We start from the raw sequence: 20807 nt of genomic DNA, 5'->3' as shown, positions 1-20807 counted from the left end.
CCAACCAAGTGTAATTACCAAGTATTTTTTATCCTGCAAGAATTTACGTAGAAGCGATAAACGGTAAGTGAAAATAGAGTTCTAATTCCTTCCCAACCAACTCTGGCACTGCCATAAACCTCCCAAAGAAAAGTCTGAAACCACAGGAAACCCAACATTGCATTTACCACCTCAGGCTTTATGCTTTAATCACAGACACAAAGGATGAGGATCTGGGGCTATGAGACACACAGGGTCCTAGTTTCCCTCCTGGGTTACCAATATCTCCCTGTACACATAAATAATAATAATAAGCATATGTGTGTTTTAATGTCCAGCATTGTTAACGTGCTTTACATGTATTATCTCATTACAGCCTCACAAGGACACTATTAGTGGGTACTAAGTATTATTCTGTTTTAAAGAAGAAGAAACGAAGGCACAAAGATAAAGCACTTTGCCCAAAGTCACACAGGATTCAACCCAGGTGGCCCAACTCCAGAGCCCACAAAGCGGACCCCCTAGAGAGGCAATACAGGCGTAGTTTAGTTGAGTGACTCAGAAACCAGACCTGAGAAAACAAAGACAGCCAGTGTAATAAGGAGGGCGTTAGAGATAGCACAAAAATGGAAGAACATGGGCCTCTACTTTTGGGAAGTTTTGACCGTCCCAAAAGGAATCAGGAAGGAGAGATGAGGGCATAAGAGGTTGGGGGGAGAGGGATGACATACGTTAAGACATTCCAATCTGTTGATCCGTATTCCAATCTAAGAACTGATTCTGGAACATAAGAAGCCAAAGGAGTACAAGAGTAGGAAGGAAGGAACAATTTAGACCCCCTGCAGTTACAGCTGGACTCAGGAGAAGCTCGGGAAGGAGGAAAGACCCAGGCACTGAAGAATTGAAAGAAGCAGCTGTGGGGAAGCTCCGAGAGGCCAGTGGAGATGGACGGTGGAGCTGGCCAAGAATAAACCCCAGTAGGCCAGAGGAGAAGCAGAACATGAGACACGAGGAAGAGGAGCCAAATGAGCCTGGGGTGCGTGGCACCTTTGTTCACACGCCTGTCCCCCAGAGAGCACCTACCACCTCATTTTCTACTCCTCCACCTTGACAGACTCCTTAAAAGCAACAACTATGTCTAGTTCATCTTGAATCCTTCATATTTACCACATTTTCCAACATCCAAACAGGGCGAAAAGTAAACCACAAGAGTATTTAAAATTAGTGCCATCCTGGCTGGACATAAAGTTGTCCCTCTAACAGTGTTTTGCACGCAGTAGCAACAGACACTCAGTAATTATGAATTGAATTGGATTGAGCGGCATTGATTGGCAACTCCCTTGCTGGAAGTTTCAGGCATCAGGTAGAGATACTGGTGAGTAAGCAGATTTTTCTCCACTTCTAAAATCACCCCTGGCTTGGACAAAGACAGTGACACTATCTAAGAGGGTAAGTTTTAAAACTGATGTGACTCCTTCCCCACGCGAAGTAGCATTCTCGTTAACAAAACCATTCTCAAGTAAAAACAGGAAGAGCCTGGATGATGAGGAGAGAGGAGCAGATGCTGCAGGAGAGCAGGCTCCCTGCTCCTCACATGGGGAATAACTGGGGGAAGGTTTGCCGAACAGAGAAACTTGTGGGGGGTGAGGGAACCCCAAAATCTAAAACCACCATCCCTGCTGTTCTGCTTATTGCTAGCTCTGCCCATATGCATCTGTTTCCATTTGAAACAAATGAAAACCTCCCTTTTCTCTTGTTGACATCAAAGCCAGAGACCTGGCTGCAGCTCATTGTCATAGCTGCTACCATTAATTATACTTATGATCATGATTACAATGCCGTCGACTCAGTGTGCTGTGAAGAGAGAAGCGTAGGCAACAGACAATAGGAACCAGATCCTGCGGGATGCAGGGAGTGTTCGCACTATCCCAGCCTCACGCCAGATCTCAGGCAGAGCCCCAGAGACGTGACACTGGAGCTCAGCCACTTTGGGAGGATTGAGACAGCCAGCTGGGGTAGGACCAGTTACCAGTTGGTCGCTGCTCTGAGGCTTGGTTCAGGTCTATTTTCAGTTCTTCCAGTGTGAAAGCAACATCAGGCCCATCCATCTCCTTCCCTCTTTGCTTTTTCTTATCACTCTGCCTGAATCTAAATGACAAACAATAGTCTTCACCACTTTCAACAATAAACAGATTTGTAAGGATTTAACTGACCCAAACGCAACACACAAATTAGCACAGGCTCTGGGGGCCTCAAAAAAATAAAAAAAATCAGACAGAGGACTTAAATAAAACATCATCAATGCTGCCTCTCCTTTCTTTATCTCTCTGATGGTTCATGGGAACTGGGGATGGGAGTGGGGAAGGTTTCTGCCGGCAGAGAGATGCCTCCGTCCATTTTGGCTCTGCTTGAAACACCCAGAAGAATGGAACTGGGTTAAACTTAGCACAGAGTGGAAAGAAATGACAACAGCATTGCAAATGTTTAAAGTTTATAAAAATAGACTCAGGGCTATAGCTGTTCTCTCTCCTCAGGCTTGGCACATACTTGGCACTCAAATATTTGTGGAATGAATAAAGATTATATGCAAAATTGTACTATAACACAGTGCTTTCTGTATTTTCCTATCCTTTGGCAATCTCTGTCCTCTTCTCTTTTCCACCTACCTCTGACACTTTAAGCTCCAGTGTCAGTAAGCTGCCTATTACTCCCCAAAGCCACCATGCATCTGCTCATTCAGTGCCTCCCTGCACAGGGCCTTTCCCCAGTGTCTATCTGAAAAACTTGACTCATCTTCGCAAACCTTGCCCTGGTACCATTGAGTCCAGAAAGGCTGATTTACTTCTCTTCTTTCTGCCTGGTCTCTGTCTTCTCCACGCTTCCGTTATACTTATCACAGGGTATTGCCATGTATCTGCTGACATTTCGGTTGTCTCTACTAACCACTCTGAGTTCCATGCTGGCAAGGATTGAGATTTCGGTGATTAGCACAGTGATGGGCACATAATCTGTTCTTGAAGAAGTTTGATGAATGAATAAATGATCTTCAATTGATGCAAATCAAATTCGGGGGAAAAAAGGCTTTCTATGTCCCAAAGTATGCCCATACTCCACCAATTAGTTTCACAAATATACACAGTTGATAACAAGGAAGGTAAAGGAAAAAACTATCACAAACCCATCCTCACCCCGCAAAAAATAAATTGGAGACACAAGAACTACTAATGATAAAATATTAGCAGCAATTCAATTTCACATAGGCAGGAAGGAGAGCATGCTGATTTGAGGTTTAGTAGTTTAAGGGGCACCCATTTCCCGGGGGCTTGATACCTTCTACTGTTTTCGCTGGAGTGCAGGCCACTCCCGAATTCTGGGAGGCTATTTGGCATAAAAACTCTCTCACTGAACCATGACTCCATCTAATAGCCTTGAAATCATCACTGCATCTTCAACAAAAACAACATTTATCTACTTTGCACTCAAGGCTCTTGTTATTAGAACCCACACAATAGATTCTATCCAGAATTTGGTACTGTCTCTAAAAATGAATATTCATTGTCTTTAAAGACAGTAAGAATAAATTCCACTTTTGCTTTGGATTTCCAGAACCTCAAAATTATACTAAGTGTTCAGTAATCTTAACATCTTACCCATAATTACTAATTTTAATTATAATTTCCTTTTTCCACATGTTTTCTGACCATTTCTTAATATTTACTTTAGCTACCCTTTATACACATGTGTACGTGAGTGTGCATGTTTTATTGTAAGCTATCTAAAATCCATTCAGGATAGAGGCAGACTATAAATCATACATTAGATAAAAGGAAATATGGAAAAGCAATCAGGCAGGACCGGGAACCAAGTGCTGGCTCTCGGGAACCTTGTTAGACTAAGGGCTCCCCACGACCTTAATCTATTGGCTTGAACCATATGAAATTGCCAGTATTCTTTAACTTTTGAACTACAAAATGGCAACGTTTTTTAGCCCAATGCCTGCTTCCCAAGCGTTAATTTCAAAACCTTTAGGTTTTCCAGTACTTCCTGGTTCTGTGGACTCTGACCTAATTTTTACCCCATCACAGTGGTTTTCAAGCTCAGCTGAGTATTGGAATCATCTCTGGTGCTTTTAAATATCCTGACCCTGGGCCATACCCCCCCCAAAATTAAACCAATATCTTTAAAAATATATATATATCTTAGAATTGGACACAGGTATCAATATTTTTTACAGCTTTCTCGATGATACTACTATACAGAGGTAGTTGAGAACCACTGTTCTATGGGAACTACTGTCTATGTTTCAAATACACTTCCACCTAGAGATCTGAGAATAGACCCTGCTGAGCTCCCCGAAGATCATCCAATTATCAAGAGGACCCTAGAGACACCTTTAAGGACCCAGCTGCCCTTATAGACCAAGAGATTGACCTACAACCTGATTCTCTTGTTTGGACTCCCAAGACTTTGTCATTTCCAGTCTGTAATCCTGCTGTCCCACGGTTGCCTAGGGGTAAACTGAGAATACTATGTCCTGCCTTTCCACCTCTTTGGCATTATCAAGTGAAACCTCTTCACTTTACTACTTGGCCAGGCACAAAAATAGTCCAATACTAGGCACACAATCTCTAAGAACTTCTGTTCTTATGTGATGAAGCCTCTTCTTCCAGAAAACACCTGTTTTCCAAAACAGAAAGGCTAGAAAGAAACCCATTCGCATCCCAGTCTCCCCAACTCTGCTTTCCTGATGATTGCTTGGCCTACAAAACTATCTGTAAACAGGCATCTGCTCCAATTCTAAATGTTCAGCAATGATTTGCCTTGCCTTCAGAGACCTCAACATTATCCATCTTGGCTCAGGACCTTTAAGAGCCAGTGATGTAAGCCAGATGCTGAGAGCTTCAGGCTGAGTCTGACCTCATCCCCTTGTCAGGGACTCCGCCATCTCCCACCACTGGCCGCTGCTGTGTGTGCCGAAGTTAAAGGTGGGCACTTAGCACATTTATTACATACGGGCCTTATTAGATAACTGGGCTCTGTTGTGATAAATTGGCTATGTGCTTCATTTGGACTCGCAGTGCTCTGCAGGTTTTTCTAATTTAGTTTTGCCATGGCTCAGCCAAGATGGGATTCAGAGAAAGAAGAAGAAGGGAAAAGGGGAAAAAAAGAGAAAAAAGCTTGTGCTGTATATCAAATCCTTGCTTCGCCTCTTGCTGGCTCTGAAATGAAGGGCCTTTTAAGCTGCCATTCTCAGCAGCATCCACAGAGCTGTCTTCCTCAGGGAGGTTTGTTTTTCTTAAAGTGCCCCAGCTCTTTCATGATGATTCCTCCATTCATTACAAATAGTTGCTGCTTTGGTCCAAAGCTGTCACTTTTTTTTTTCTTTTTTCCCTTCCTTTTAAGTTTGGATTTAAATGTGCACACATGCACACTCACACATACCTCCTCAGCACCACCACGAAACACAGGCGGGCGGGGGGGAGGAAGGGAGATGGAAAAAGGAGGTGGGAGAGGGCTGTTGGCTGTGTCCTGGGTGAATTGCTCTGTACCTGCAGCCTTTGAGAGGCTTCAGATCTCTCTCCCTCCAAGTGAACACCAGGGCATTGAAGGCTGCTTTGAAACGTGGCAGGCTTTGAGCGCGTGTGTGCATGCTTGTGCAATGAAACACAAAAATCTATTTCCCTATCAGAGTGACTGACATTTCTTCCCTCCTTAACGCAGGCCTTGATCTTTTCCCGACTGAGTTTTTTGATTCTCTCCAGCTTGCCTTATCAGTAGGTGAACCCTCATCAAAGGACACAGAAATCATATGGTCCTTGATGCCAGGCCTGGCTTAGCCCGTCAGGGCCGCTGACCACATCCTCAGGGCAACATCTGGGGAGCAGATGCCAGCTCAGTGGCCTTGAATGAAGAAACCCCAAGATGCCATCCGCTCCCAAGTTGCACAAACTTGAAGAGCCCCGAGAGGCTTGCCTGTTGCTTCTACCTTTCTGCAATGTCGTTGGGGTCATTTACTGTAGAGGGTGCTCTACTAGCCCCCTGCTAATCCTATTCCATATCATCCCCCTAATTTTACTGGAACTACTCTTTAAATAAAGACAAGATTTTATCGAGTAGCGGTATGGTTTAGTGGATAAGCTCTGGACTATCAGATAGATATGGGTATTCCTGGCTTCACTCCTTAGTTGTATTTATATAAATTATTTAACCTTTCCATGCCTCAATTTCCCCATCAGTAAAGTAGGTAGAATGACTGTGCCCACCTCACAGGACTGTAGTGTCACGCACCTAGAGGTCCTGGAGCAGAGCCTGGCTCATAAGAGCTCAGTAATTGTTCACTATGATCATTATGATGATTTCTTAGACATTTGGAAGGTATCAAAGCACTTGCCAGCCTCTCGTGCATCCCTCATCTCCTTTTCGTTGAGAAGCAATTCCAGGTCCTGCTTCAGCAAGGGAAGGGCTGACACAGTGACAGCCCAGTGGAGGAGGAAAAGGAAGAAGAGGAGGTAAAGGGCTGGGCAGAACAGGAGAGGCTGAGAACCACTGCCTCTGCTTCCAGCGTGACAGGGACCCAAGCACTCGGGATATATGGCTCCTATTACTCAAGTCTCTCCATTCTAAGCTGTACATTTTTCTACGTTCTAAGGTTTCCACAATCAAGATATATTTTCAGTTAATGTGTATGTTTAATACAGGAGCACTTTTTTCTCAAAAAGGAAATACTCTATCCATGGCACATCCTAGAATTGATGACATCTTTAGGATCCAGAAGATAAAGTATTTCAGAAGAGAGTATGGCTTTTCAGCCTTACTCTGTGTCCCAAGTACCGTTCTGGCTTAGAATAGCCAAGACGGCCCTTTGTCGTCTAGTATTTCAGTATCATTCTGTTAGGAAATGGAGGAAAAGACTAGAGCCTGTTGGAATTCCTGGAAACCTTCCTAGTAACCTGACGACATCACGAGAATTTCTCATTTAGATCTGACTCGGACCATAACTCACAATCACAATGTGATGATGACCATACCAATACCTAACTTCTTTCAGAGAGTGAATCCCATTTGGAAAGACCCATGCTGTGAGTCTCAGAGCCCTGATGAGTAAGTACCCTTCATATGTATTCCTCCCTCGGTATTTAATAGTTGGTTACCTCAACCATTGACATTTACTGAGTCCCCACCATATGCCGGGTACTGGTAAGAGCTTGGGATACAAAGGTGAATATGCCCTCAAGTAACTTATAGGCTGAGAGAGGATAGATAAGAAAGATGTGTTTCTTAATTGAATAAAGTCAGGTATTACATTCTTTCTAAACCTCACAATTCTGCAGGTTGGGATTGCTTATTCCCAGTTTGCAGGTGGAGAACTGATATTTTTAAGTGGTTAAAGACTTGCTCAAGGACAAATAAAACCTTTAAGAGATACAATTAACATTTAAACCTTATTTAATACTACAACTGGCCCCTCACCTCAGCATTCCCAATCCTCTTACACTGCTCTGCTTTCTGTTTATGCTTGTTTGTTTTTTCCATGCCTCTTATCACTTTCTAACATATATTGTTTACTTATTATTTTAGTGGAGTTTATTTTCTGTCTCAATCCATTGGATTGTAAATGCCATAATGATTCTGTTTTGTTCATTGCACATAGTAAATGTTTAATAAATAATTGTTGAATAAACAAGTTAATAAATGGTTCTGAAGGCTTAACTCTTTTTCTGATCCCTATCATAATGCCAATAAGTCCGTAATAAGTACTATTTAGAAGTTTAAATAAAATGCTGTGGGAGCTCAGAGAAAGACTTAAAAACATTGACTAAACTTGGGTGCATAAATCTGGAAAAGTGTGAAAGCAGAGTTTATCAAAGTATGGCCTACTGGTGACCTATTTTAGAATTATATCAGGTCATGCTAAAAATGCAGGTTCCTGAATCCTACCCTAGATGTACTGCATTACATTCTCTGGACCTAGGAATGTGCATTTTAACACACTTCCCAGATGGCTCATATGAACCCCCAAAGACTGAGAATTACTGAAGGGTTACAGATGGGAGATAAGTCCTGGGGGAAGGGTGGAGGAGGGGCAGTAGTAATATTGAATGCTTTTATAGGTGAAGAATCGAGGACCAGACAAGTTTAGTCACTTGTCCCAAATCACAAAACCAATTAGTCAGAATCTGGTGTCAAGGTTCTTCCTGGTACATTTTATTGGCTTTAGGGAACTATTGGCTTTTACTTCTTTATATTTTTACAATGTAGTACTTTATCAATAGTCACTCAAAAGTATTTATTGAATAAGCTGATGCCTTATACTATGGAACTAGATTGAGGAATAGCTCTAACTGTCTCAACTCTTGGCAGTGGGGTCTCCTAATTTATACGAACCTCCCAGCCAAACCCTCAAATCCCAGACTCTAAAACCCAGGGCTTTGAGAAGGCTGAAAGCAGACAGACTATGACTGCTCTGCTCGTGGTGGCATCTATCCCCTGTCTGGCATGAAGGGAGTTAGTGGTAGGGCAGGGGCAGTCTGGTGTGGGAAGCAGGTAGGAACAGAATGGATCAGAGTGAAGCATTCCAGTCTGGCTGGACTACCTTGGACTTTTAAAGTGTGTCACAATTCTCAACCATCCCGAGGTTGACAACACTCGCACATACTCTGACAAAGAGTTTCCATGGAGCAGCAGCCTCAAAGTTAGCTTGGCTTTCTGCCACATCCCTGCACATCATCTCCAATTCTGGGGGTCCATCAGTCCTTCACTTTGCCAACCAACAGCTTAACTCAAAAACAACAATAAAAACAGGAAGATCGTCAAGTCTTATTTTTACCACAAGTTTCCAGAAAAAAAGAAAAGGAGAAAAAGAAAAACACACCCTGACAACATCCCGTGCCCCGTCACATCTCATTTCTACAGTAGAGCTGTGGGGTGTGTGATCCGCAGCCAGAAATAAAACAGGACTGGAAGAGTCAGCCATCTGTCTGGAAGTGCGTACAGTCCCAGATGGCGCCTTCCTTTCTGGCTTTCTGGTAACAATCTCCTCTGTCTAACGAAATGAGGCAGAAATTGCCCAGTGAGTTAGTGGGGGTGATGAACCCCCGCCCTCCCGGCTCTGGCGCTAGAATTTGAAATCCCTCAACAATGCTGAATTTATCTGTACATATTATCTTGCCCTTGCTATTGTCAAGGGTCAGGCTTGTTCCTCTATAAATTCAAAATGGGTGTGTGTGAATTTTTCAAGGGCAGGAACTGTTTCCTCCTCTATGCACCCAGTCCTAGGCCACCAAAAGGATGATATACTTTTTGTTCCCTGTGCACAGTGATGACAAACACCTACTGACCAACTAACTGGCTTACTACCAGTCCAAGCACCTGACTGGAAGAGAGGAAAGAATTCCTCATAAGCTCTGGTAACCACAACGCACCTTTGCTATCCATCAGTTGCCCAGAGTCACTTCTTTGAAGTCAGTTCTACATCAACCCAAGTATACATGATTTTTAAGTTAGGAACTGGGGGTAGAAGGAAGGGCAAGAGATGGCTAATCAACATGATGTTATATAAAGACCCCTGGATTGGCCTTCAGAAGACAGTCTTTACTACTAACTGGTAGTGAGACCATGGATAGGTAAAATATTTCATCTTCAGGACCCTGAGATTTCTCATTTCACATCATAAATTCTGAGCTCTTTGGACACAAGAACCGTAGATTGTATCTTATTCATCATTATCTTGACCCCATTGTCTAGCACAGTGGTTCTCAAACTTGAGCTGCATCAGAGTCACTTGGAGAGCTTGTTAAAACAGATTGCTGGCTCCACCTCCTCGAGTTTCTGATTCAGTAGGTCTGGTGTCAGAATCAAGGATTTTCATTCTAACAAGTTCCAAAGTGATGCTGATGAGGCAGGTCCAGGAACCACGCTCGGAGAACCTCCGGCTACCATATGCCACACACATAGCAACAATTCAGGAAATGTTTGTTTACATGAATGAATGCATAAGTGAATCTGCAAAATGACTTGAGAAACAGGTAATTTTTGATATGAATCTAAGAAGTGCAAACAATATGACCACCTCCTTCTTTGAGTTTTATTGGTTGGCGACTATATGTAGGACTCAACCCGGCCCATCAATATACAAACAGGAAACTAGTACTCCTTCAGGCTAGAAGCCTCTCCAGTTTATGAAACTTTAGAAGCTGAGAAGACAACCCAAAAGTTTGCATGGCAGGATAACCCTAACAGTGTTTGAAATGAAATAATCGTTTCCTTAGTAGTAAGGGTACTTTAACATCAGGAAGAGAGAAAATTAAGTAAAGAAAGCTAAACACATATGATTAATATATTTCTTTAAGGAATCTGTATATATATATTTTTTTCCTCTGGAAAGAAAAAAACTGCCCTTAAAGAGTAAAAACACTCATGTGTAACAGGAAAACAGGAATCTTCACTTTCATCTTTGGTTTGTTACAATTGTTTGGCAATCACAGGGGCCAACTTCATCTATTCTTAAATTGCTAAATAAATGAATTGATTTTACTTCTAACTGTAGGTTAATGTTGTTAAGCCGGTGAGGAACTCATTAATCAAGCACAGCCTTTTTCTTGACTAAGGAGATCTATAATTAAGTAAATTAAAATTTGAGATAGAGCATCATCTGAAATAAAAAACTTCCTGCGGACTTTCCTGAATCTAAAATAAGGAAAGAAAACTAGCAGCAAAACATTAGTGGGCTCATATTTTTCAACCTTGCCACCTAAACCTTTCCTATGAACAAGTCAGAAGAAGCCTGTTCTGCATCTCCTGAGCAAAAACTAACTGAATTAAAGGAGAGGAAGCCAAATCTATAATTATAATAAAGCTTTTTAACACTCCTCTCTCAATAGTTGATAAAAAATGTGGACCAAAAATGTAATTGTGTATGTCTAAATTCTGTGACATCAAATAACATTTAGTTAAGGGCCCACATCATTGTCCATTGGCCCCAGACATGCCCCCCATACACCCTGGGAATCTCGTCTTTTCATGGGCCGCCCCCCAGCTTGTTGGAATCATAGCTATAACTTCTAGGATGCGACAGACCTAATAATGCCCCTCAGACTTGCATAGAGTGTGAATCACATCTTCTTCTACAGTGAGGATTTAGATGGGTTTAATCTAGAATCTGAGGAGAGGCAGATAAATTTATAGGTTTGCTTTTTCTCATAGCAACTGATTTAAACATCACAGGGGGAGGTGCTCAAGGCTCTGCCTCCAGTCCCACAGATGCCCTTTCTCCTTTATTGAGAAGGTTCTGGTCAGAGATAACAATAGTTAACCAGAATATCTTCATGGGTATGAAAATTATAGCCACTGATTTCCCTCTTCCTTCAGCTGAGAGGAAACCGAGATCTACATGTCCTGAGGTTAAAGAGGGTTGTGTCAAGGTTTCCATACTTTTATCCTGGTGAATATAGGAATTATTTTTCCTTTTCTCCATTCTTTCCTACCCACCCCATCCACAGATTGGTGCTTTCTTTGTTCCTATAAAAATTTCTTATATACTGAATAAAATCCAAGTTATTTTTGTGGTATATCCAGAAACCTGTCCTACTGACTAAAATAACCTCAGGTACCAACCCTCTTCTACCTACCAAACCATGCACCACACAAACCCAAACTACCTTCAGCCTTCTGTGTGTTTGCATTTTCCTGTTCCATTCACCTAACAAGCCTCTCCTCATTCTCCAGAGCTTGTCACATGTTACCTCCTCCATGAAGCATTCTGGGACTGCCTCTTCCATGCTTTCATGACCTCCTTGTCACATCTCCCTGTATTATGGTTGTGTACTTGTATCTCAGGATGCTTGCTGAGGGCACAAACAGTACCTTATGGTGCAGATTAAACATCTTCAAGTTTATTGAATAACTGCACTAACAATAGCAGAATAAAACCCTAAATTTACTAATGTAGGGTCTTAGCTTGGCTGCCAAGCCCAGGTGGACTACCGTGTCCACTGGGCTATACCCCAAGCTCCCTATAGTCTACCGGTCACCACACACTTTGTGGCAGCTCTGTGAAGGGAGAGAGGGTAGCTCATTTTAGAAGCAGAATGTAAGCTGTTAAGATCTTGGAATCCTAACCATGGATGACTTTATCTTTGTCACTTTATGGCTCCTCCGGTGTCACTCAAACAGTAAAATCTCCTATCCCATTTACATCAGGTGTAAATGTGTTTTCACACTTCTGCCTGGTGAAGTACTTTCTGTAATGGTGATGGTTAATTACCTGACAATGTATCCTTTCCCCTGAGAGGAGAGGGAGAGACAGTGGTGGGAAGACACAGGAAATTATTTGGATCACACTCCCTCATAAAGCAAGCCACACAGACATGGGCTATTCCTTGGGAAGAGTTTTCTCCAGGGCTACCCATTTCCATCCCCAACCCCTCCCATCCCTTCACTTCTTACTCATTTTCTCCCTCTGTTTCTTCTGTCAAATCACAGAGAACACCATGTAACCCTCTGGGTTTTGGGGAGATTTCATTGTACTTGGTAATGTATGATTTATAAACATAAAATAAATAGGATTCTGAAGGAATAAATTCTAAGTGGAATATCAATAAATCTCCTCCCTCCCATGATGTCTCTATGATTTTCTCCTTCTTCCCTTCTCCCCACCTCCTTTCCCAGATTGGGAGAGTGGTCTGTTCTTTCCATCAGGAGAAATTAGGGGGAGGGAAAGGCAAGTAGGGAGTAGAGGGAGAGGTTGTATGAGAAATGTAGCACAAGGCTGCATTGAAATGTAAATTCCTTCAAATTATTAAGCACCAGAGAGCAGCTCTCGCCAGCCCTTTGTTCCTCAGAGTCAGAATGTGTAATCTAGAAGAATAAATATCCAGTCAGATATCAGCCACACAAAGAAATTTGGACCATACATATTCAGAGCCTCAAGTCCCACAGATACCCCTCTTGCTTATCAGGAAAGTTCTGGTCACAGCCCTCAATCACTGGTCTGAATACCTCTAAATGGGGGTCCAGATTATAGTCATTTTGTGCCTGCCCCACCTCCCACCCCTCTCTCCTATCAGCTGTCTGGTAACCTAGATCTCTTTGTAAGGGCTTTAAACACAAGACCATCTGGTTTGCTCCTTCTTCCAGGCTAGCACTGGAGATGCATTGGCTGGGGCCTTCCTTTTCAGTGGAGGATACTTTCTCAACAATCTGCCCAGAGTTGCACTCCTCACAGCTTGGAGTGAATGGCTGTATAGTCTAATTTACATTTTTAATTCCCTCTTAGCCTCAGGAACCCACAGATCTTACAAGTAGAAGAGCAGACTATTATCAGTCCTCTCCTCACCCTTCTTCCCATTTTCAAACACGACACTCAGCGCTAATCCCCTAAGGGTGGTAATGGCACATTTTACAAGCGTCCGTTTTCAGCAGCAGTGCAAATGGTGCCTTAGTGGCTTAGTAGACTCCTGGACCTGCGTCACTCTCGCAGGTGTCTGCCTCTTCTGGATCGTGGTCAGACTCAAGAGATTTATTATTTGCCCTCCCTCCATGCTCTTCCTCCCCATCATGTGCATAGTACCTACTGGGCACTCAGAAAGTTGACTGACAGATTTTGTAAACCCATACAATACATTAAGAGGACCTCCGTGTGTGTGTTCACATTCATGAATACTGTGTTTTCTTAAGTGTTGGCCTTTCTTTTTTCAGTGGGTTTTGCCAGAGCGATGGTTGTGAAAGAATAGTCATTGGATCTTACCTGTCAACCAAGAGTCTGCTTTCCCAAGGAATAGCACATTTCTTTGTCATCACATAGTACTCAGTAATGTACGTCGCTTTCGTTTCAACACTTGAAATCTGACTTAACACTTGTAGGGTCTCTGGTTCTCCTTATGGATTATAATCTCTTTAAGAATGTGAATCATATAGGAGTCATTTTGTTGTACAAAACTCCTAAATGCAGCCTTAAATCAGGGAATAACCCCATAAATGCCTGCTGATTTGAGTTTGACTGAATCTCCCCCTCATTCACTCTCTCACCAGGTATCCTTTACCAAAATTCTGTTCTTGCCCAGGGGCCCAGGAATCTTCAGGCTCTGGGATGACTTCCTGCTTCAACAAGATGCCTTTCTATACTGGCAGTCAGAATGTTCTATCTCCCAAGTCTCCTCCCTTCTGTTCCTGACTACCCTGATAACTACCCTCCTTCCTTCACCCTTGATATTTATGTCCCATAGAACTCTGCCAAATTTATGCCCCATTGTGACATTAGATATATTGCAGAGTCCAGCCTCATCTTTTCTGCTATCTTTTCAACCAGCTACTTTGCTGTGTGAATGCTCCTGAGCATCACCTGCCCAATGGTATGGATGCTGATAGGCCTGGCTGGCCAAGACCTTCTTCAGCCTCAGCATGCAATATTGTGGTTTATAATAAGAAATATATATTTGGTCTTCATTGCATTTCTGGCACAGGGCTCCTAAAACTCTTGGAATTTCTTAAGTGATGAGAGGGATCAATGTGTCTTTTGTTATGTCAATGAGGTTACTTTTGGAAAGCACCTAAGGATGGGAGCTTGTTGTCAGTGATCTCAACCATGTGCTTAAAGGGTTGAAACTTTCAGACCCATCCCCCCCACCCATCACCCCCTAACCTCTGGGGGCGGTGAAGATTGAGTTCAATCGCCACTGGCCAAAGATTTAATCAATCATACCTATCTAATGAAACCGCCATAAAAACCCAAAAGGACCACATTTGGAGAGCTTCTAGTTTGAGAAACCAGAACACTTCCACGTGCCACCATGCTGAGCCCCAAACTCCACGGAGACAGAAACTCCTTTGTTCTGGACCTCACCTTATGTATCTCTTCATTTGGCTATTGACTCGTATCCTTTAATATCCTTTGTAATAAACCAGTTATCTAGTGAGTAAATGTTTCCTGAATTCTGTGAGCTGCTCTAGCAAATTAATCAAACCCAAGAAGCCAGGGCTCTGATTTATAGCCACTCTGTCAGAAGTACAGGTAACAACCTAGACTTGCGACTGTCATCCTGAGTGGGAGGGGTCATTGGGGACTCCAGGTTGGATGCAGACGTGCTATGTGTGGAGCCCTGTGCAGACGATGGGGGCCTGCAGTACACTGGTGGGGACAGCTGGGAAGGCAGGGGTACAGTTGTCAGAATAAATGGGATGACAATGATGATGTGAAAGGAAAGAAAGCGAAGTATGACCAGAAGTAAAGTTTTCAGAAAAGAAAAAAGAGAGAAAATCAAAGAGAAACAGCAGCAACAGGAAAAAATAAAAAGAGTTTGGAAGAACCTAACGTGCTAACATCAGAGAACAATTAGCAGATAAACGGAGGCTTGACTAAAGATATTGCAGAAAGAGTCAGACCTCAAATTAGCAAAAGAAACATTTGGTCTTAATAACAGAGCTTATGGAGTCAATGCTCTGCATCCATTTTCAAGAGATGACCTCATGGATTGTGCAAAGTTACTAAGAAATAAAATTACACAATATGAAAAGGCACTATATTATGCAAAGGTTTTGAGTCCTTAGATGGAGATACATGCTTTTCTTTGGAAATTGATGACTTAAAAAAGATTACCAATTCATTGACTGGGCTTTACAGCGACAAAAAAGTAGCAAGAGAAGCGAAAAGAAGATGTGGCTCCTGGAGCCACCAAGAAAGTAAGTCTGGCATACTATGGTGATGGTCGTGGTGGAGGAGACGTACAAGGTTTTGAAGACCTCATGTGACGTTTTAATCTTCTCCTGGTGTCTTCTTTTTGTTGTGCACAATCCCTTCAACATATAGCACAATTCCTTTCCTTTCAGTTCTGCCGAATGCTACAATCCGAAGTGCAATACCTTTGTGCTGGCTACTTAACACCTGGACAATTAGGTGCCAAGGTGAGAACGAGAGTGTAGGATCTTGCTGCCAAGGAGTTAAAATCTGGAAGCTCAGTTGCTACTAAATCATTGTTTAAAAAAAAAACCCTGAAGACGTTGTCATTGTCGCTATCTGATTCCACAGCAGCAGTGTCACTACATTGGAAACAAAGGTTGCAATAGGACCAAAAATTGTGTAGTATTTACTATCACCATTCAGCCTTAACCATGCCTCCTTGAACTACTTCATAACTTATCAAGAAAAGCAGTTCTCACAAAGGACATGTGGTGTGCACCTAGTATCAAAATTGAGCTTGAGGATTTAAAAAACATGTTGTGAAGAAGAATGCTTATTTCAGAGTGAAGACACTACTACTGAAAAGCCATGAGTTTGATAATTAAAAATTACATAACCAAAACCCTCCAACTTCGAAGCTGAAAGTAAACCATGATCGCATCACAAGTTATGGAATCTCCTGAGTGTCTTGACCGTCTAGTTTTTATTTATCAGAATATTTCTAATGATGGAGCATTTCAGATGGAGGAGAGAAACTCTGTATCTTTTTATTGGCCTGATTGAAGTGTCTGGAAAACAAAATCTCCTTTATTCTCCCAGGCTGTGATGGGATGACTTTACCCAGATTTTGGCATTTCCTTTCCCCCGTGAAACATGCTCAGCAAACTGTACCAGTTCAGTACAGTTTGGTGAATTGTTATGTTAACAATTATGACATCTGCAGTGTTTTATAAAGCACTTAATTTAATAAAATCACTTTTGTGAGGACTTAAAAAGAACACTTTGAAACAGGGAGGTTAAAATATATATTTGATTTTTTTCTAAAAAAACTAGATACATGGTAATGAAACCAAAGAGACTTGTGGTTTTGAATATGACTTGAGCCATCTACCACATGTGAAATGATTTGTGTAAGTGTAGATAGCCAAATAAATTTGGCTACCTTGTGCCAATCTTCACACACAATAATAATAATAATAATAATAATATTAAAAGGACCTTGAAAAGTGATGGTCCTAAGGCTCTTAAAGAAGTCCCAAAGGGACAATTACACTGTACTCATCTCAATCAGCAGCCTAAAGATTCTCTTCACCCATCTTTCTCCTCTGCGTCAAGGAACGCTGCTATCTAGGGCAACCTATTCTGCTATTGTTACCTCCTAATTTTCTGTCAACTTTTCCCCCAAATTTCAGCCCTCGCTCACTAATTCTATTTTCCTCTCTCCTTTTTTATTCTGATTTAGGATTTTATGAGGTAAAGAAATTTAACCTGCAGGCTTTTAAAAGCTCTTCCTTCGACTCACTCTCCAGATCAGCACAATAGATCCTAGACTGTAAACATAAGTTAATATGGAGTTTGTTATGCAAGACGGGGAATACAAAAGCAGCCCACATGTTATCCACACCACCAACTGGATGTAGATTTTTAATTTGAGTTCTTCAGTGGGTTTTTTGTGTTTTGTGTTTCACTGAAATTCAGGTTCCTCCTCTCCTTCTGTCTCCTGACAATTCTCTTGGTTTGTTTTGTACCTTTGCTTTGCATCCTTTCTTTCCAAACTTGAGACAAACCTAGTAACTGATAAATTGTGCCTTTGCATCAGCAGTCAACTATCCAAACAGCTGACTGGGAAGTACCAAATCTGCCCTATGTCTTTGTCATGGCAACTTCATTCATTCATTCATTCATTTATTCATTCATTTGAGTGAGGAAGATTAGCCCTCAGCTAATATCCATTGCCAATCCTCCTCTTTTTTGCTGAGGAAGATTGGCCCTGGGCTAACATCCGTGCCCATCTTCCTCTACTTTATACGGGACGCCACCACAGCATGCCTTGATAAGCAGCGTGTAGGTCTGCACCGGGGATCCGAACCTGCGAACCCTGGGCCACTGAAGTGGAGCGCGCGAACTTAACCATAATACCACCAGGCCGGCCCAGCAATTTCATTTATTAAAGACAATTTAGGAGGAAAAAGGGGAACACAAACCAGGATAAAAAACAGGATCTGTTCCCAATGAAAAGAAAACAGGAGATGCACAATTGCCCTTAGGCTTAAGGATATTTTATCTGCGGGTTCCAGCATCCTCTCAAAATTCCCCTTTAATTCTCCTCCTTTTCCATAGTGGTAAGGCACAGACAGGTTGCCTTTTGCTCCAGACATATGTTAGTAGCGGAGTCAAAGAAGAGTGGAATGAGATAGCTTTGGCCAGATGTTTGGAGTCGTTCATTAATTCCCACTCCAAGGCAGAGGGATTTGGATGCAGGTGAAGGGAAGGAAGAGATAGAAGGGAGAGGATGTGGATGTGAAAATATCATTACTGTAGTGAAAGCCACTCAGACATCCCAAGAGCAAAGAAGGGGAGGACGCAGCCCAGGCCCCATACGAAGGCCCCTTCCCTGAGACACAGTCAGCTGGTCTTCGTCTTCTACAGGTCGTAGCATAACCATGTGTTTCCCTGGGATGGTGCTGGGTATCAGGAAACGGAATGTAAGGCCTCTGCTTGGAAAACCTAACTCAGCTCTAGCCAGAAAGAGTTGAGTCAATCACATTCTCAGTTGATAGGGCTTGTTTCTCTTTCTCCCGTGTTAGAGACAGACTTGTGGTTCCCTGCGCTATATGGTTCTCCCGCCATATACAGAGCCACCTCTCCCCACCGCTAACATTCATGCAGCAACAACTTAAGCATCTGGGGCGTGCAGAGACACTGGCAGTAAAAGGGTCACAACTGGTTCATTGATACAGGATTTTCAAAGACCTGTGAGTTGACAAATGGAAATAGAAGCCAAGAGAAGGTACACGGCATATGATCTCTGACCTTTTAAGTCCAATAGATCCCAAATCAAAACACGTTTCCCCCACTTACCAGTTTTGGCCACCGGTTTAACTATTCTGAGACTTCATTTCTCATTTACAAAAAAAGAGAAGATAATGTGCTCGAAGCAAGACTTATTACCCCCCTCACTCCTTTTCTCCTCTCACCTCTGGTAGCAAGTTATGCCATCAGAGACGGTAATATTAGCAAAAGAAGGTTTTTGTTCTTGCATCTGTTTTTGGCTTTCGGTTTTGGTTTTGCAGCTGATCCATTCTGAGGACTTGAAAGTCCCAAGCTCAGTCCTACAGTGGACAGAAGAATCTAAAGGTTTAAAGTCCCTAATGCCACCCTTCTGGATGATGTGAGAAATGATGGCTCCATGGCTCTGACCTCACAGCTCTCAGCCAGGATGACGCCAGGACCTTGTGGGGGTGGGGAAAGCTGGATGTTCAAGATATCTGAAGAGGACTTTGGGTAGGGAAAAAGAGGGAAGGAGAACTGAGAGAAAGGGCCATGAATGCTGTAAGGCAAAGTGGAGGGGTTACCGATACCCATCTCATAGGTTCTTGAAAAACTTATCAATATTTATGGGTATATGATATATTTTATATATGTATATGTATATATATATGAAGTGCCTAACAAAAAGTAGTAAGTAAAAAAAAAGTAAATAAGTAGTTATTTTATCATTATTATTACAATGACAGTTAATATTTACAAGGGATGAGTGTTCTTGGAGATGGTCTAGTCCATATTGCCACGTTGGTAGCTGTCATTGTCTTTCCCCCTCCATCCTCCTTGTCTTCCCTCCCTCTTAGTTAATCTGCCACAGGGAATGTATGATCTACACCTCATATATTCTGAACCTGGAGCAAGACAGGAGGCCGACCAACAGGGCTTTACACAGCTGCCTCTGGGACCTTTCTTATGTGAAATCATTTTTCTTGGGATGTCCTACCTGAGGTTCCGATATTATATTTTTCAGTCAAGACAGATAGTTAACTCTTGTTAACGCACTGTGTACCTTTTAGTTTTGGGTTTTCATGATTGAAACACAATCAAACCCACAGTGAGTCCTTAGTCCATCAAACTGTCAACAACACCTCCACAAGAGCTGGAAACGTAGAAAATATTATGCCAATACTGGGATGTATTGGGGCTCTCTTTTATTGGTAACATCTGGCACAGTTTGTTAGAACACACTAACCATGTGGCCCTGTGAGTACTTACTCTGATAGATGAGAACCAGCACGGATGTGGGCACACACAGGCTCACCACTCCCCACAAAAATCATTCCAGCCCTCCATCCAGTAGCTTTCCTCACAATTTTGTCTTTTTTCTCTAATTTCAACCACATGTCTTTCTAGGTTTGAAGCTGCCTACCTCTCTACAAAACCCACATTTTGGCAAAAACCCCAAGGCCTTGGACGATAAGAGATTTCAAGATACTGCTTCTCTCTTCTAAGCATTGTTCTTCACGCCCACTCTCATTTTCTTGTCTGGCTCCCCACAAACGCCCACATACCTTGGGCCTACCTCCTTTCCCTGTTTCTTCACAGGGATTAGCCCGCAGTGAGGGAGAAACAGAGCAGGGTCTGTATTTTCTCTGCCCATCACACCATTAACCAGAGAGAGCGCCAAGCAGGATACCCCATAAGCACTCGAGACTTGATATAAAGTACAAATGGGTAATGTTTGCTCTAATATCTAAATGTATTAATTGTCTTCTCTTAAGAAAACAAATTGCTTCCCACTAGTTCCCGAATCCCATACACTGGCTGAACTGTATCATTTTGAGATTGAAGATGGGTCCCCAGTTTTGGGGTACAATATCGAGAGAAGAGCAAACCCATGAGAAGTGAGACACCAAGTCTTGAAAAAAGAATTCTTTATATTACTTTAGAACCATGACTGTTGATTCTTTTTTTGTAATTTTACTTAATTCCTCTCTTTCCCAACCCATTGTCAACTTTTTAAGATCACTGTCCATTCATTAGCACTGCCACCCACATCCCCCCAAAAAACCCATCTGAGTCTTAAAGGTTACAGGCATTGGTTAATCTTGTTGCTTTATCTATTGAACAACAACAAATATTTATTGAATGCCGTCTTTGTGACAGACAC

General features: G+C 42.3%; 1 pseudogene; it reads left to right on the top strand.

Annotated features, from left to right (window-relative positions):
• Positions 1-6228: 6228 nt before the first annotated feature.
• LOC131401759 (eukaryotic translation initiation factor 3 subunit J-like) lies at positions 6229-19047 on the top strand (annotated as a pseudogene).
• The last annotated feature ends 1760 nt before the right edge of the window (positions 19048-20807 follow it).

Source organism: Diceros bicornis, chromosome 4 (genome assembly GCF_020826845.1).
Source record: "Diceros bicornis minor isolate mBicDic1 chromosome 4, mDicBic1.mat.cur, whole genome shotgun sequence".
In the NCBI taxonomy this organism is placed as follows: domain Eukaryota; kingdom Metazoa; phylum Chordata; class Mammalia; order Perissodactyla; family Rhinocerotidae; genus Diceros; species Diceros bicornis.
This window is presented reverse-complemented; position numbering and strand designations above follow the sequence as displayed.